Source organism: Mytilus galloprovincialis, chromosome 8 (genome assembly GCF_965363235.1).
Source record: "Mytilus galloprovincialis chromosome 8, xbMytGall1.hap1.1, whole genome shotgun sequence".
Classification (NCBI taxonomy): Eukaryota; Metazoa; Mollusca; class Bivalvia; order Mytilida; family Mytilidae; genus Mytilus; species Mytilus galloprovincialis.
Window position 1 is genome coordinate 48,830,743 of NC_134845.1, and position 16,761 is coordinate 48,847,503.

The 16,761-nt window shown below is 34.5% G+C and overlaps 1 long non-coding RNA gene across 1 annotated transcript; it reads right to left on the reverse strand.

The window, feature by feature from the left end:
* Positions 1–10,204: 10,204 nt before the first annotated feature.
* LOC143043334 (uncharacterized) lies at positions 10,205–14,528 on the reverse strand. The gene is made up of 4 exons (XR_012968318.1): positions 14,242–14,528; positions 13,777–13,850; positions 12,177–12,261; positions 10,205–10,408 (listed from the first exon to the last, which is right to left on the reverse strand). It is a non-coding gene; the product is annotated as an uncharacterized LOC143043334 (long non-coding RNA).
* Between the last annotated feature and the right edge of the window lie 2,233 nt (positions 14,529–16,761).

The following is a 16,761-nucleotide window of genomic DNA, read 5'->3' on the forward strand; positions in this document are numbered from 1 at the left end:
CGTTGATCGTTAGAGTTTTCAGTGACCTCAATCCTTTTTGATACAAACCATGTGAAATTCATCAAGCATGTGACGGACATTTGTTGGGTCAAGTCATACCTGCTTTAAAGTGAGACTTTCACATATTTTATTATTACAGAATTATGGTTGGTCGTTTTGCGATTTCCTTACTAAAACAAGTATTTTTATCACGAGTAGGACTTCAATAACATTGCGTGATACCTTTTCGGAAAGTATGTATATCTATCTAAACAAAAAGCCTTTCACAAATTTCCTGACTTGTTACACGTCTCGCATATGTTATGGTCTTGCTTTTGGGAGCTGGGGGTTCTTTTATTAGGTTCTCATTATCGTTTTAACTTGCTTTTCTCTATTCCTTTATTCTCTTTTATTTATATTTGTAACACCCTTTTATTCTTTATTCTTATTTTTTTGGTTTTTTTTCTGAATACTTAACTTGTTGCCAACTTTCTCCATTTCATTTAGTAATACCCAATCTAGCCACTAATATAGCTATTTTACCTCGATCTGTAGGATGAAAAAATTTAAAAAGAAAATGCACAATCTAAATCTGTCAAGGAAAAAAGAACTCTACTCAATACTGTCGGTCAACTCCCGAGAAGATGGAGAAAGGATCGCACCTCTTAAGCACGATAATCACAAAGACAAAATCGCTTAGCAAAGGACTGAAATCGTTGTTTTGGAAAAGAGGGGCGAAAGATACCAAAGGGTCAGTCAAACTCATAAATTGAAAATAAACTGACACATGACACAACATAGAAAACTAAAGAATAAACAACACGAACCCCACAACTAGGAGTGATCTCAGGTGTTCCGGTAGGGTAAGCAGATCCTGTTTCACATGTGGCACCCGTTGTGAAGTTGTAATAACGATATGACAGACAAAAAGGAGAGTTGACATTTCTCATTTTGAAACAAAGTTGACCTAAGGAAAATAAAGTAAATCCAGTTGATGTTGCCTCCCCTGTTAAAATGCATCACATGTTTATAGTCTGTTTTGCATTTTTATCAAGGCAGAGGTAATTTACATTACGAAGAGTAAATTCTGAAAATACATTTATGTCGAATTTGGATATGAAGCTACAATCTGTCAAACAGAAAATAGCAATGAATCATATTTAAAACAATTATCATGTTCATTAATACCCTTTTTGAATACAATATTATACCTATGCTATTTACGTTCTTGAACAATTCTGCTATCTACAGATTTAAAAGAAAAAAGCTCTAGTAATATGAGATACATACATGACATCAAAGTAAAACAGCCAATTTTCATGTCGTTTTAAATGTAGCTTACACTTATACACTCGAATATCTTTTAAAATTTGTAATATTAAGCATATTCTGTTAATACCCCCGTCACACTAGGCCACGATCGCACTACGATCTCTGAAACATGCAAATGTTGACGATCGTAATGCGATCGTGTAGATCGCATTAAGGTCTTGATAGGTTGTGGTGAGGTCTTCATGATCGTGATGAGCATGGAGCATCTTTGAACATGTTCAAAACAATCGTGCTGCGGTCGTGGCGAAATCATGTCGCAGTAGAATCGAAGTGAGAGCGCAGTATGGTCGTGGTTAATTCGCAAAGGTCGCTTTACCATCGTAGCGAGAGCGTAAAGAGAGTCGGAGAGACTGCGTTACGATCTCACAGCGACGTTACTAAGACCTCACTACGACCATCACGTTTCACAGCCACCCAAACACGCTTCTACTTCGACTATATCACATTCATAACACGCTGTACAATACCATAGTAAAATTCTCGCATGCTCATGCCGTCCTCATCACGCTCTTCTTACGACTTGACTACGTTCATAATACGATCATTTAAAGTTCTAGTCGTGCTCATTGTCATTGTCACATAAAATATATAAAAGCTTTCCAGGTTTTGTTTAAAACATCAATTTTAATTGAACCATGGAAACACAAGACTATGGAATGGAACAGTATTTATCTGGAACACGATGTTGACGTTTTTGCTGAGAGCGTAGTAAGATCTCGGTATGAACTCGGTATGATCGTAGTATGATCATGGTGAGATCTAGAGCGTGCTATAACTGCAGAAGAAGCGTGTTAAGGTCTTGTTGCAATCGGATAAATCGCACCACGCTCACCGCGATCTAAAATAAATTCAGATCGTGGTGAGTTCGCGGTATGAGCAGCATGAAAATGTAAATTTTCGTTGTTTTCAAGATGATACTACGTCCTCATTACGCTTCTACAACATTACCGCTACGACAAAGCCCCACTAGACCACGATCGCACCACACTTACCGCGATCTAAAATAAATTCAGATCGTGGTGAGGTCGCGGTAAGAGCGGCATGAAAATTTAAATTTTCGTTGCTTTCACGATACAACTACGTCCTCATTACGTACGCTTCTACAACGATCCCTCTACGATTATACCACGACCTCAATACGCTTATCAAGATCTTTCTAAGCTCATCACGTTCTCACTACGACCATACCACGAGTTATCCAATTGCAACACGATCTTACAACGCTTTTACTGCGATTATAGTACGTTCTTACTACGATTATAGTACGTTCTTACTACGATTATACTACGTTTATAACGCGATCTTACTACGTTATCAGTAATAACGTCAACATCAATACAATTCCATTCCTTCTATTTCTGATTAATACATAGATTTCTCGGAAACAATAGTCATACCACCAAAATCTTCTAGCTCACGTGGGCGTGGTGGTAGGAGTTGATGTAGAGGCAGAGGAAGCTCTGATAGTAACGAATCCTGATCAAGCAGAGACTTTGGACCGACCATTCTAATATGACGTGCTTCTTTCGCTTTATGAATAAACCATTGCTCTAAATCAAATATTTTTTTTTGAACATGCGTATATTGACTACTGCAGAATAATGAATTTTATCAAATTGACATGCATTTAATATATTTCATTAACTTAGAACACTTCCAAACTATTAAATGATGCACATGTTGTTACTAATTCATTTATTATGACTGTAACGGGTTGCATCCCGAAATTAATATATTTGACCTAGATACGACAATCGTTCATGCTGGCTGTTCAAAAACTCCTTTCTCTGAAAAATCACAGTTCCAGCCGTTTGCTTCTTTACAAACAAAACAAGGCCGTTCATTGAAGAGTCTACACAATCGCTTTACCCTTATACACATCGGACATGAAAATTACCTGAATTGTCCTAATCAAAATCGATGCAAGCTATACTTTATTGTAGTTTTAACATGGATAGGCATTATATTCGTGATTATTTCTTCCGAGCGATCAATTATTTCTGAAATCCAACCTAAATTACAACCTTTTGATGGTCCATAAAGCTCAAATTACGATATTTTAGTGAACGACAGCAGAGATGACACATATGTGTGAATAAATATAGGAAGATGTGACATGAGTGCCAATGAGACAAATCTCCACCCAAGTAACAATTTATAAAAGTAAACATTTATAGGCCAAGGTACAGTACGGCCTTCAACACGTAGCCTTGGCTCACACTAAACAGCAAGCTATAAAAGGCCCAGAAAATTACTAGTGTAATACCATTTAAACGGGAAAACCAACGGTCTAATCTATATTAAACGAAAAGTATGGTTGAGTCGTTAGAGAAAATGGACAAGAACTACATACAGACAAACAAAACCTGGAGATCTATAATATATTCTATATGAAAATGACAACGAGAATGATGGTCATAGTTTGAAGGTCGTAAGAAGAGCGTGATGAGTACTATGGTCTTGAACAGCGTGGTGTAAACGTGGTAGAGTAGTGGAAGCGTAGTTGTGTCGCGGTGAGAACTTGATGGTCGTAGTGAGGTCGTAATAGCGTCGCTGTGAGATCGTAGTGCAGTCTCTCCGAATAGAATCACGCTTTCGCTACGCTCTCGTTACGCTCTCGTTACGCTCTCGCTACGATGGTACAGCAACCTTTGCGATCCTATTACGACCTTAGTGCGCTCTCACTACGCTTCTACTACGACCTGATTTCGCCACGATTGCAACACGATTGTTTTGAACATGTTCAATTTGGCCACGCTCATCACGATCTTGAAGATCTCACCATGACCGCGATACGACCTTACTGCGATCTACACGATCGTACTACGATTATCAAAACTTGCATTTTTTTCACAGATCGTAGTGCGATCGTGGCCTAGTGGGACTGCGGTATTATATCACGTTCTCACCACGCTTATTTGCGATCACGATTTTACTACGCTCATCACGTTTTCACTACGTTCTCACTACGACCATACCACTATTTATACGATTGCAACACAATCTTACTACTCTTCTATTGCAATTATAGCACGCTCTTACCACGATCATACCACGTTCATACTTCGATCTTACTAAGCTCTCTGCAAAGCGATGGACGTTTTAAGTTCAGAAGAAAGGGCTCATCTAAAAAGAGTATTTGTCCTCTTGATTCTTGGACCAACTTTGTTAAGAAGGTTATCGAACATCTCTGGTGGTATTGTCAAAAAATTAAAGAAGGAAGGTTCAACCTCGATTCGTAACTCGTGTATCAACTAATCATAATGACCAAACTGGGGTTTCCTTTGAGTTGATAACCAAGGATGAACCCAACAGAACCTACGCCAATCTAAAGTTCTCCTTATTCTTCTTCTTCGCTCTCTCAATAACGATATCATGGCCTGGTCGTTACGATTTTGTATCCGTGTTAATGATTGTAGAAGCTTTACTACATGTACATTATCTTGTTTTTCTCTTGTTCAATTGAAATTGATGTTTCAAACAAAACCTTGAGAGCTGGTATATATTATATGTGACAATGACAATGAGCATGACTAGAACTCAAAATGATCGTAGTATGAACGTAGTCAGGTCGTAAGAAGAGCGTGATGAAGACGGCATGAGCGTGCTAGAATCGTACTATGGTCTTGAACAGCGTGGTATAAACGTGGTATAACCGAAGTAGAAGCGTGGTTACGGCGTGGTGATAACGTAATGATCGAAGTGAGGTCGCAGTAACGTCGCTGTGAGATCGTAGTGCAGTCTCTCCGACTAGAATCGCGCTTTCGCTTCGCACTCGCTACGATGGCACAGCGACCTTTGCGATCTTACCACCTGATTTCGCCACGATTGCACCATGATTGTTTTCAACATGTTCAAAGTTGATCAACGATCATCACGATCATTAAGACCTCACCACCACCGTTCCACGATATTATTGCATTTTTCAGAGATCGTAGTGCAATCGTGGTCTAGTGTGACGGGGGTATTAAGAAAAATTACCATGTTAAGGACATTTAAATCCTTTTTGGTAAAACTATTCAATTAGATATGTATTCATCTGATATTGAATCGAAGATGTTGCCCATTTTAATCAAAATATAGTTTTGATTAGTTGAAAATGCTTAATATACAGTCAACAAGATGTCAAAAGATAAGATTTTAGTCACATAATTATCAAATGTCAGAAATAAGGGTACAGCAGTCAACATTGTGTTATAATCTTAATCATTATAAAAACAAACAAATATGTCAACAAAAGAAACAACCAAAAAGGAATATAGACAAAGCACACAAGCAAAAACGAAAGACAAGAATACAAAAATGTATCATAGCACAATAACACAAAGACGGGATGTATAAGTACCGAACCAATTGAAATGGATATTACCATAAATGGACTAAACAGAAAAAGAAATTTGTTTATTAATTTCAGATGAAAATGTTTAAAAAGTGAGCATTTTAGTTTTACGCATACCTTTTTTTTTTATCCCATGCCCTTGAAACCACTAGAAACAAAATTAAACATCTCAACTATCAGTGGCGTAGCTAGGTCATTTTCAAGTGTACGCCCGAACCTCGGTCAGGGCCTAAAGGCCCTAATGGATCCAGTCCAATGTAGATGAGCGGGTGTTAAGCCTCCGGAAGTTTTAAAGTTATCGAGAATGACATATCATTCCTGTCATTGAAAACTCATATCATTTTTTAGATTCAAAATGGTTACTTTTTTATGTTTAATCTATTCATTGTTTATTTAGAATCGTAAATGAACATGAAATGATTAATTTTTTAGTTGTTCAGGTGAAATATTAAAATGTTTTAATAGAACCCTGGTTCTCGCCTGAAATTTCTCCCTGCGAAAAGTTTATTCATTTATCGGTGCATTACAGGATTTAAACAAAACATGATACTATTCAAGCTTTATCACCAGCCCAGTAGTCAACACTTCGGTGTTGACATGAATATCAATAATGTGGTCATTTTTATAAATTTCCTGTTTACAAAACTTTGAATTTTTTGAAAAACTAAGGATTTTATTATCCCAGGCATAGATTACCTTAGATGTATTTGGCACAACTTTTTGGAATTTTGGATCCTCAATGCTCTTCAACTATGTACTTGTTTGGCTTTATAAATATTTTGATATGAGCGTCACTGATAAGTCTTATGTAGACGAAACACGCGTTTGACGTACTAAATTATAATCCTGGTACCTTTGATAACTATTAACACCACTGGGTCGATGCCACTGCTGGTGGACGTTTCGTCCTCGAGGGTATCACCAGCCCAGTAGTCAACACTTCGGTGTTGACATGAATATCAATAATGTGGCAATTTTTATAAATTTCCTGTTTACAAAACTTTGAATTTTTTGAAAAACTAAGGATTTTTTATCCCAGGCATAGATTACCTTAGATGTATTTGGAACAACTTTTTGGAATTTTGGATCCTCAATGCTCTTCAACTTTGTACTTGTTTGGCTTTATAAATATTTTGATATGAGCGTCACTGATGAGTCTTATGTAGACGAAACGCGTGTCTGACGTACTAAATTATAATTCTGGTACCTTTGATAACTATTATGTGTGTATAAATAAAATGATAATCTTCCCTTTTTGGACATCATGTCATAGATATACATGTGATATACTTGTAGAAAGAAAAGAGTATTTGTGAGGTAATTTAAAACAAAATTTCAATGACCCACATACATTAAAGGTGTAAATATAAGTATATGGGTGAAATGAAAAAGAAAGTTTAAAAAAATTGCAACATCTATAATACCTGTATGGCTCTTTTCATCGATAGTCGTTTTGTATCATCAGAAATCATTCCAGATATTTCTGTCAGATTTCCACCAAATAACCATGGGTCTTTCACAACTGAAGGCTGCCATGCAGAAATTTCGCCAGTAGCTAACAGATTAGTGCTGCCTCCGTCATACCTGTGGATTATGTTTATCGATTATATTGATATCTTCATAACTTAGATATTTTTGTAATACTTTTATACACATTCATGTAACGTTGAAAATCTTGAACATTTGGTTATTAATGATATCTATTTCAGATACTTTTTGCTTTTTATGTCATTTAAACATTTTGAAAACCAAACGTTTCTGTCCTAATTGCTTTTAAACGTATCATCTTTTTCAAAATAAAAGTTCCAAATGGAAGAACTCACCAATTGGATTTATTGTTATTTCTTGTCGTTTTGAATATGAATGCAATTTTAGTATTTTGCATGGCCGGCATGCAGGTTTAAGATTATTTCTCCCTTAATTTTCAAGGATATTTTGTACTACAAGGTTAATGTTATACTTCCTGGTCATAATGCTCCTACCGTTTCTAAAAGCATTGCATCCCTGGCTTTTAAATGTTTATATTTGGGCGTTCCTGATGAAGGTATATCCAGAAAATCGCTTCGGCACACGATATGTATTAAGCATTATTTTTATTTAATAGCACTGGATCGATATCACTGCTGGAGGACGTGGGTATCATCAGCTCAGAAATCAGAGCTTCGTTGTTGACATGATTCATAACATACCTTTCGAATTTGCCATTGATAGATTAGGCAATTATTAAGACCTTAAGGTTCCAACGACCTCAGATAAATTTGACAGATTCCTGTCGTGATTTTTTTCCTGAGTTGCTTTCTTTTGTGCTATATGTTGTTCTATTAATTGTGATCAACCATTGGGAGGATGACTATTTGAAAAACGAATTTAATCCGCATATTTAAGCTCTTTTTTGTCTTTGTTAATTGTTTAGTATTGATGACGTTGTATTTTGTTTTATTAGTTGACTTGCAGATTCATAGATAATGCGGGATATTCCGATAAAAGTACTTTATAAATATAAACAGTTTTACACGTGGTACACACATATTTCTAGAACAAACACGATTAAAATCAGTAATGTTATGATTATATTTGTCTTAACTATGAATGCACCCAGCATTACAAGAAAATTTTTCGTTCGGAATGTCAGTTTTGAGGTGGTGTGATTGCCTATGATAAAACTTCCCACCAAAGACTAAACTACGTAGATTTAATCAACTGTATGTTTCCGTATGACCCTCAGCATCTAGTAAAACACACACCGTACAGAACGATAGACACAATCAGTGACATGACAAAATCAAAAACCAATTAAAAGCGAAAACCAACTTCGGAACATCACGATCACAAAGATGGCATATGTATATGTCGAAAGCTAATAAATCCTAATGTTATTTTTCTTTCGATTCAATTATTACGTTTTCTTTTATTATAGCCAACAACTTAATATACTCCTTGAAACATATCAAGATTAAAAAAAAATTAATCACATTACATAGACATTTCATGTGATTCCATAATTTTGATTGGCCGAGGCATTCGAAAATGTATATTTTATTTCCTAATAAATTGCAACATCTATGAGTGCATGCCAGGGCTCCCCATGACAACACCCAAATTTAATACCTATAAATCCAATCGAAAGGGTTTATTTAACTAATAATGCATGCTTCGGTCAAGGCGTTTACATTCCAAAAGAATAACAAAAATGAAGTGTATTGGTTTACAAAATATCTTAACCTAGAACAAAATAACAAAAAAAAAAAAAAAAATAACGTTTACCTTAAGTGACTTTAGATACTAAAAGGGATATTCAAACTCATAAGTAAAAAAACCGACAAACGACAAAAAGGCAAACAACAGTACACAAAACACACCATAGAAAATTAAATACTGAGCACCACGAAACCCACGTAAAACTGAGGTGCTATCAGGTGCTTTAGAAGGGTAAGCAGATCCTGCTCCACATGTGTCAGCCGTCGTTATACACTCTATTTAATGAAAAGAAACTTGCATACTTTGGTCTTATTGTTAATTGTATTTCCAATTTATACTTCGTTCCGGGCCTTTCATGGGCAAGACACGGAGAAAATATTTTCAGTAAATATTTGTAAGGTCTCTTTCGAGCAAAACAAATTAATGATGTGCAATGTCCGTATATTATTTAAGAAATAATTGATGCAAGCTATACTTTATTGTAATTTTAACATGGGTAGGCATTATATTCGTATTTATTTTTACCCGGGCGATAGTGAGGGCAAAAATAACACGAATATAAGGCCTACCCGTGTTAAAACTACAATAAAGTATAGCTTGCAATCTGCATTGGACAATTAAGGTAATTTATATGTCAGATAAGTATAAAAGCGTTTGTGTAGGCTCTTCCAAGCAACTCCCTTGTTTTCTTGTAAAGACACTAACGGCTGGCACTGTGATTTTTCAGAGGGAAGAGTTTAAACAGCCAGCATGAACGGTTGTCGTATATCGAGGTCAAATATGTAAATTTCGGAATTCAACACATTACAGTCATAATAAATGAATTAGTACCATTATGTGCACCATTTAAGAGTTTGAAAGTGTTTTAAAGTTAAGGAAATATATTAAGTGCATGATAATTTGATAAAATTCATGATTCTGAAGAAGTCAATATATGTATGTGCAAACACATGTCAATGGATGTAGAGCATGGGTTTGTTCACATAAAGAAAGAAGCACGACATATTATAATAGATAACAGCTCTGTTGACATCTAACATCTCCATATCTTTATCAAATGAAGTAATAACATGAATAAGTCAGGGGCAGTAATTCATCGCCCTTCCAACGCACATGGGTGTCAACCTTCCATCAGGTTTTCATTTTGGTTGGAATTTTTGTACCTCAATTTTTAGTTTTCTGTAGTGTTTGTAAACCTGTATATCTTAAAGTATTTTTTCTCTTGATTACTTAATTATTTGTGTTAAAAATATCTTTTACATATGTTTAGATTTTCTATTTTAAAAGTATTTTTTTTCTGTTTATAAAACTATAAATACAATATGTGAACAGACTTACAAAAGTTGTGTTCGCAGATGTAATAAAACTTTGTCGAGCAAGTATACTCAAACCAAACCCTGAAATGATGTTTTCCAGTATTGTAAGCAACACAATTGTATTTAGTTCCTCTTGCACCATAGCCATTGTTCCATAATGTGTACGTCGGACGTGACTGATCGAAAGTCCAACGCCAATCTCCTTCATTCAGGTCTGTCAATCCTATCCAGTAATGAACATGTTCTACGAAATAAACATAGACAATATATTTTAAGGTACATTGTAGCTGGGGTGTCTTCCTCCTTCTTGGATTTTGAAGTAGCAGATAACAATCTGTCTAGATCTTTAATAAAATGTTTAAAATTTGAGAATAGTAGGTAATTCATGTGAAAGACTTTTCAGGTTTGAAAAGAAAATTATGTTTTTTTATCATATTTACGGCTGTATTTTACACCAAAAAAAAAAATTTTGTTTGATCCTTTTTTTCTTTTAACTTCGCCGTATAAGGGTAGATAACTCAGATGTAAGAGAAGATGACTCAGATTAAGTAATTTTTATAAAAGAACATGTTGTGAATTTACTATTTTATTTTGTTGCAAGAAAACGACTCAGGTGACCTCATCATTTCTTTTTTTTTTTTTTTTTTTATCTGAAAGCATATTATTACAGCTATCATCTCACATTTTATCTTTAAATTCTATGGTTTTGTTTTCTTTTTATCACACAAAATTGGGTTTTCCATGTAAAATCTATACAAAATGTGACAGTTTGCACAACCTGTAGCGTGAAAAAAAGCCCGGTGACCCATACTTTTTTTTATTATATTTAAAAAAAAAGCATGATATAAACTACGTTTTGACAAATCATTAAAAATTCTATGGATTTTAATTTAGAGCCCCCATCTACCTTAATTTCAAAATACTAAATGAAAATAGCAATGCTAGGATATACTTTTGATTGAGTGTATAATATTTTCACAACTTCATCATATTTAGTTGAAGAAATAATTCATGGAAGCCATAGATTTGTTGGACATTTACAGATGGCATGGGCCGTACTATTCGAATCTTATCCTGAGCGTTCACGAGGGATAAAATTAACGAATAGCACTGCCCAGGCCATGTGTAAATGTCCAACAAATCTATGGCTTCCATGAATTATTTCGATTCTAATAGGACACATACGGTAATTTGAAAACTGAAGCGAAGGTAAGATTGACGTGGGTATGGGTGTTCTAATTTACCACCGGTAAGATAAAAGCTACAAATTCCAAAAAAATCTAGGTCTTGCCATAACTTTTCCTTAAATAACCACTAGAAAAATTGTGTTCAATCCTTATAAATCTTAACCCAACATTTTGTTCGTTGGCTTCTATTTACTGTCAAATCCACAGTTGACATTTCGAAAATAAGGAGTGAACCACCATGTCGACATCCTGAAATCCACAAATATGCGATTAATGCAATAGAATAGAAAATGAAAAAACACTTACCTCAACACTCCATTTTAATACGATATTATCCGAGCTTAGGACGTAAACGTAACGGAAGAACTTCAGCTTGAGAATTTTCATTCGTATGACGTTAATGCGCCAAGAGCATTCATGAAATTTCGCGGAATTAATTTTTTTTATATTATTTTATACATTTTTTAAGCTCTTGTGCATTAATTCTTTTTGTTATGCATTAGACTTGGAATAACGATTCTGTAGTTTCTTTTTCAATTTCAATTTGAACACAACTAAATCGATAAAGTGATTGCACATAGGTTACGATACATGTGGATAAGCGTGGGAGGTACATGTAATTAGTAACAACCATCAATATGTACATCTACGAGTCTGCGTTAAGTATAGATGCATCGAGAATTTTATCACGCTGTTGTTTACAAAGCGAAAGAAGCACATCATATTAGAATTAGGTATAAATTTTGAATAAAAGGTTTTAGAACTAACCATAAGTTGCAACAATAGAAATAGTTTAGAAAAAGTATATATCAATCATGCATGTACTTATTGGTTTATTATCAGAAATCCATGTGTTTTCGGAAGAATCGTCGACTTTAACGATGTATCCACCAATTTCCCTGCATCGACGCTACAACGAAAAACAAGAGGAATGAATAAATATATTATTAGTTTTTAGAGCTATGGTACAAGTTATATTAGGGTCAGGTCAAATTAGTTCAACGTTATTCTACTATTTCGAATAAAAAAGAGATGTACTTATATGTCATGAAACAGCATTTCCACCAAAACAAAGACCCATTTGTTTGTTTTTTTAGTTTAGCACGTGTCCGTTTGATCTTTGGATGTCGAATACCAGTGATACCAGGGTACAATAATATTAGAGAATCTTCTGAACGATAGGATATGCAGTGTGCTTGTTAATGTACAAACCTCTTTCAGCATTTAATAGTGTTTTGTTTCTTTTTGTTTGTTTTCCAACGTATCATACTCATATATGTTTGATATAACATTATGTCAGTTGCATATTTAAGAATTATCTTTTTTTCCGTGAGGAAAAATTCGTTCACAAGTTGCTATTATATGACTTAACTACATGTATACAGTGTATATATATATGTCACTTTCCAGAAGATGACTTTGAAATACTAAGGCTTTTCTACCTCAGGCATAGACTGACTACCTTGGCAATATTTGGCAAAACTTTTAGGAATTTTGGTCCTCAATGCTCTTCAACTTCGTACTTTATTTGGCCTTTTTAACTTTTTTGGATTCGAGCGTCACTTATGCATGTAATGAGTCTTTTGTAAACGAAACGCGCGTTTGGCGTATATACTAAATTTAGTCCTGGTATCTATGATGAGTTTATTTATTTAAAACATCTCTTGCTTTGAATTAGTACTTTTTTATTTTTTTGTTTGTTTCTTTCAGAAGGGTGTATCATGATGTCAAATGTGCTGATACCAATCGGTCAAACAGTAATTATCGAGTTTAGTATATGAATATTAGCTGAACATTTTAAAGAAATCGTTTTTCTTTAGTCGGTGTGTGTGTTTGTGCATGTTATGTAATGTTTGATACTGGAGCCCAGCAATCTATCGCAATTTGCCTTCTGTACCTAAAGACGGAATCACCAATAGTACAAAAAATGTATTATGGAAGTAATTGTAAGAACAATATGTATTACAAGGATACTGGATGTACTACTAAGTGTTTAATAATGGAAACACCTTGATTTGAAATGATATGCATTTTCAATTAACTAGTACACATTTTTGTTTAAGCTGAAGCCAAGTCAGGAGCCTCTGACCTTTGTTAGTCTTGTATGTTTTTTTTTACTTTTAGTTCATTTAAATGTTTAATAGTTTAGTGTGACGTCCATTTTCAATGACCTATTACACATTTTTGTGTAAGGGGCCAGTTGAAACCCGCAATCGGCTGCGGGATTTTTCTCGCTGTGTATACGATTGAAATTAGTGACCTTTGGCTGTGTTCTGCTATTTTGTCGGGTTGTTGTCTCTTTGACATATTCCCGATTTCCATTCTCAATTTCCTTAATTCAAGAAAATACCGAGACTGGACCATTTATATTATAAAACAAAAATACAAAGAAGTGCTACTGAAGGATGGTAAACTGGTAACCTACCTCTGCTGTAAACCAGTCATGTTTTTCGTGGGCATAATAATAACAATGTCCATTATGTTTTATCCACTTCTTTTCTGAAATAAAAATCAATACAACACAATTCTTTAGATATGAGTTTGTGGATTATTGTGATGGTGTAATGTTACAGCAACTCAACAAAACCCATCCAAAGGTGGTGTCTTTGACAGACGAAGGACTATGCGATACACAGGGAATTTTAACGTGAATTTAGATTCACCAGAAAAAATTTAGCAAATTTTTATGTGAGTTTCACGTATAAAGTGAGTTTCTCGTCTGAGGTGAATTTGTCAGAAAGGACTCGTTTAAGATATATCTCAACCAACGAAACACAAAAACTTTCGATCGTAAGCAGGATAACGATTCATAAATTGTTTCATTCTTCTCTATGTCTTTATCAGAGTATAACTATTATATGTAACCCTAATGATTTAATCCCAGACTTACTTCTAAATACTTCTTCCAAAACCTTAAGATCACCATCAAGCCTCTTGACCTTGCTCCCAACATTACTTTTCAACGTTCCTAAATGAGTCTTTAATGTATTGAGGGTTTTCTGGATGTCGCTCTCCAATGTATTTACAGTATTTCCAAGATACGTTTCTAGAGCAGTCAGAGCTTTCCTGGAGTCATCGAAGTCTTTCTCTGATTCATTTGTCAAACAAGGTAAGCTCATTGCATATTTGCATAATATGCAAATGAGAAGAACGGATGTTACCGACAGCATAACTGGATTATACTATAAACAAACAGAAATAAGCACATGAAATATCTCACAATGAACACCACATGCATCGTAATTCAGAAATTACAAAAACAAATGGACGTACAGTATCTCAAAGTAATCTTTAAGTAATATATTTAATTACCATTTCTATAAAGTCTTCTGAATATTTTATTTGCCACCGGAGAGGGTTTATTTTGCAACTGATCTAGGCAGCGATATCAGCTTAGATAGAAAGAATACATGCGTGGAAACTTATCATAATGTTCTCTACAATACTGTTACTACAAGAGAACTAAACTAGTTATCTAAAAAAATACTGTTGAAAAATAAATACCAAAGGGATATTCACAATACAACACAGGAACACACTGTAATTATCGGTTGTAAAAGACTTTACTCATGAGATCAGTATATTGATATTAGGAGTACTCGCAGTTATAGAAAGCTAGTTCAAAGCCCAATTTCAATTAACAAAAAAACTGTGTTCTCTCAAACAAAAGTTGTCAATCAGTTCTTATCCAACGGATTTATGTAAAGAAGTCAGAAGTAAGTATAAGTTCTGAAAACACATGTTGTAATTTGCTTAGAACTAGTTTTCAGTAACTGCGTGTGTTTCGACAAAGAGACAATATCATAAGTATAATCATTGAAGAATCAGAGTTTTTGATTTTGAAAAGGCTGATGACATCACACTTATTTAAGATGGTTCACCAGAATTGGTATATGCATCTCTTCGTATTGCATAATTAAACGCTCAAAATGAATTAAGATAGAACAAAAGTGGTATGGATTGGGGAAAAGTTTAATATGTGTCAAGTGGAGATTGGAGTAAGGTTTAAGCAAGCTTAAACTCATGTGTATTAAATAGTCTGTTCATTTACAACCGTAGCACGAAAATTATTATTTTACTAGCTACCTCTGCTAGTGAACTGTTAAAGACCACGAGAGTATCCCCTCAGACAAAGTTGACCTTACATTGATTTGGCTATTTACTTTTCAGTCTTTTTTTAAGCAAAAAGCTACTGACATGTTTCAGTACTTTTCATCCTTGTTTTTCAATTTCGGTCTGAGCGTGCTTGGTGAAGGTAAATCCGGAAAAGCGCTTCGGGCTTAAAAATTTTATAATGTGTTATTTGCATTTAATGTCATTCTGAAAATCTTAATCATTGACAAAATCTTAGAAAGGTTGAAAGAAAAATAAAGAGTGGGCAGGTCAGTATACTTATCTCCAACTTAAAAAAATACATTTATTAAAAGTTTTCTTGTATATATTAAGTTCTTTACACGATCACTGATTAGATCAAATCCAAACAATGCGATATTAACCAAACTGTTCATTCTTGAATTTTATTTGCTTTTATTTGGCATGGTAAACCTGACGAAATAAAAAGAGAGACACCGTTTCAAATGATTTTAACTGGATGGACGTATTCACACATGCTGGATATAAAACAATATACATGTATAAAATAATTAAAATTAACATGAATAAGAAGAGCTGGACAATTTAATTGACTATAGTAACTGATTTATCAAGAAAAAATAATTTACATGAACTACATTGTAATATATAATATATACCAACAAAAACTGAGCACTAGAAAGGTATTTAGGCGATAGGTGCGAGTTGAAAATGCTAAAGCCAAAGATTCTGAGAAACAACGCATAACGCAAACAAGAACAAAGGATTCAAAACTGTTCCATCATCTAGTAAAAAGCAATAGAAAGACCAGGGATAATGCTATCATGTATTTGCATGTTGGAGACATATGTATGTCTGGTGAGCAAAATGTTATTGAAGGCTTCAAACTGCACTTTAGAAACTTAGAAACTCCAGAGGAATCTACAGTCTTAGATAATAGGTAATATCATCAGGAAGTAGAATATGAAAAAGGATTGATTACAGAGCTAGTGAAAGATAAGAATATACCGGCGGCCTTACTAGAAGAACTACAAAGGCCATCAAATCAATTAATAAAGGAAAATCAGCTGATATCTATGGAATCACTGTCGCACATATTATGGAATGGTTACTGAATCTCATAGATATACTATTCACAGAAGGCAAGGTACCAGACATTCTATAACAGTGAATACTCGCCCCCATGTGTAAGAACGAAGGCGAGAAAAACATAGCATCTAACTAAAGAGGAAACACTGTACTACCTGTGTTAAACAGAGTGATAGAAACAATAGTAAAAGTAAGGATCAACCCAGTCGTACTTGTAACCCAAAATGTA